This window comes from Pseudorca crassidens, chromosome X, assembly GCF_039906515.1.
Source record: "Pseudorca crassidens isolate mPseCra1 chromosome X, mPseCra1.hap1, whole genome shotgun sequence".
Classification (NCBI taxonomy): Eukaryota; Metazoa; Chordata; class Mammalia; order Artiodactyla; family Delphinidae; genus Pseudorca; species Pseudorca crassidens.
In genome coordinates, this window is record NC_090317.1 from 51,875,983 (window position 1) to 51,878,906 (window position 2,924).

General features: G+C 38.3%; 1 non-coding gene across 1 annotated transcript; it reads left to right on the forward strand.

The window, feature by feature from the left end:
* The first annotated feature begins 248 nt into the window (after window positions 1-248).
* On the forward strand, window positions 249-355 carry LOC137217744 (U6 spliceosomal RNA). Its single transcript, XR_010940245.1, has one exon. It is a non-coding gene; the product is annotated as a U6 spliceosomal RNA (small nuclear RNA).
* Window positions 356-2,924: the final 2,569 nt, after the last annotated feature.

Consider the following 2,924-nt stretch of genomic DNA (forward strand, 5'->3'; position numbering starts at 1 on the left):
CCACTCTGGCCACTTATGTCCTCATTAGCTATTGCACAGATTCATATTGCTGGAACTTAAGGTGGGGATGTGGCTCCCTTCCAATCAGCACTCTGAAAAAAAAAAAAAAGCCAGTTGCTATCCAGAAAAACCTTTTCTCTGTCTCATCTCCAGGCTAAATGGAAAGAGGAGTTTAATAGTTTGCCCTGTCTTTGGCTGTATGCCACCCAAAAACATTCAACCATTACTAAATTAGAAATGACTTCATGGTGCTTACTTCAGCAGCATATACACTGTAATTGGAATGATTCAGAGAATATTAACATGGCCTCTGCACAAGGATGACATACCAACTCATGAAGCATTTCATAATTTTAAAACAGGCACTTTCATATATTGTGCTGAAAGTGAAAATGATAAAACCCCTATAACAGTGAATCCAGCTATATCTTCCCAAATTGCAAATGTATTTACCCCTTGATCCAGCAATCCTGAGTTTAGAACTCTATCCTTCACATATATGAAATGATGTATTTACATTGCAGACAGAAAAAATTAAGATGTTCTCTATACATTGATATAGAGAAATATTCAAAATATGTAATAAAAAATACTGTTTCGAGATATGAAACAGATTAACTTTTGTATAAGGGGCATGAGAATATATATTTACATTTGCTTGTATTTGCATAAAGAAACAGAATAAACTAATAAAAATAATTACCTATATATGGATAGAAAATTATAGCCAGCAGGACTGCTGCCTATTTTTAGAAATAAAATCTTGTTGGAACACAGCCATACCATTTGTTTCTGTATTGTCTATGGCTGCTTTTGCACTGCAATGGCAGAACTGAGTAACTGCAACAGAGTCCACATGGCTTGCAAGCCTAAAATATTTATTACTTGGGCCTTTACAGAAAAAGTTTGCCAACTCCTGACTATAGGGTAGTAGGAATGGATAGGAACAGGGATGGAAGTAAGGCTTCTCAATGTACACACTCTTTTATATGTCTTTGGTTTTTGAACTTTTGAATGAGTGTATTGCCTTTTTATAAAAATAAAATAAAAACAAAATCAATGAAATCTTGTTTGAATCTTCTGGGTAGGAAACAGACAACAATAAACCTAGAGCAGGGATTTGTGTTTGGGCTTTGAGCAGCCCAAACAAATTTAACAAATATTTGTGAAATTAAAAAATAATCGGGCTTCCCTGGTGGCACAGTGGTTGAGAGTCTGCCTGCTGATGCTGGGGACATGGGTTCGTGCCCCGGTCTGGGAAGATCCCACATGCCGCAGAGTGGCTGGGCCCGTGAGCCGTGGCCACTGAGCCTGCGCGTCCGGAGTCTGTGCTCCGCAACGGGAGAGGCCACAACAGTGAGAGGCCCGTGCACCACAAAAAAATAAAAAAATCAACTTAGAAAATTCATTTAAAATGAAAAAATTACATTATGGTGACTCCCTGTGTTGCACTCTCAAAAAATCACCCACATATACAATAGCCTGAAGTGTTCTTGTTTGGCTACTTCATACACATATATGGAGTCTACTAAGAGCCAGGCACTGTGCTAGGCAGGTAGTGAGAACTATATTTGTTGATATTATGATTAGACACTTTTAATCTAATATATATTGAGCTCTTATTATGTGTTACATGCTGTTTTCAGTGCTTTATATACATCATCTCATTTAATCCTCACAAAATCCCAAATTTATAACTTCAGCCCAGTCTTCTTTCCTGAACTCCAGACTCACATAGCCAACTGCCTACTCAGCTTCTCCATTTGGCTGTCTAATAGACATCTCAGACTCAATTCCCCCAAAAGTGAACTGGATATTTCTTCCCACAATGTAACTGCTCCATCCACAGCTTTCTATATCTCATTGGACAGCAATTTCATCCTTCCAGTTGCTCAAGCTGAAACACTCAGAGTCTTCCTTTAACCTCTCTCTTCCTCTCATATGACACATCTCATTCTCCACCTCTAAAATTATCTAGAATCTGACAACATCTCATCATATTCACTACCACCACCCTATTCTGATGCTCTGGGCCATCATCATCTCACACTCAACCTTGTCACTGATTTCCTTGTTTCTCCTCTTGCCCCTTTACAATCTATGTCCAACATAGCAACCAGACTTATCCCTTTAAATGTAAGGTTAGTCATATCACTCCTCTTCTCAGTACCAGATAATGTCTCCCTTTTTCATTCCCAGTAGAGGCCATTATCCAAGCCTCTATTCATCTGAGGCCTACTCTGATCATACTCTTTAAAAGAAAAATTCTGTCCTCTCAATTCCTACCCCAACTACTCCTCCCCTTACTCTGTTCTATAATTTATTTTTCTGTATCATTTCCCTCTTTTAACCCTATATCATTTCTTTATGTCTGTCTTTTTGTTTATTGTCTGTCTTTGTGGTAAAAAGTAGACTCTCAAATATTTGTCAAATTAATAAACAATTTCTTGGGATGTAGGGATTATTTCTTCCTCCATTGTACAGAAGAGGAAAAAAGGCTCAGACAGGTTAACTGATTTGCTCAGAAAATTAATCAGGAACAGGGCAAGGAATTAAACCAGAAACCTCAGACCCTAAAGTTCATAGTCTTAACCACCCAACAACTTCCTGCAATTTATGGTTTAATGCAGGCTATGCCCACCTCTGTGTATATTGCTCAGGCACAAGGGTAGCTGCAAAGCAGGATCAGCAGTTGTCATGGAACTGGAATATAGCTCTCCAGAGAATAAAGCAAGCAAATGGGAAAAACACATGGGTGATAAAATGGTGCCGTTCACGTTGACAGTTTCTGATATAGCCTTACCTGGATAATGGCAAAAAGCCATACTTGAAGGGTTTTACCATCAACTTACATTTTCTTCTTCACTTACTCTGCACAATTGTGTTAATGATACTTAGGCCAAGTCAAATAAAACATTTCCAAC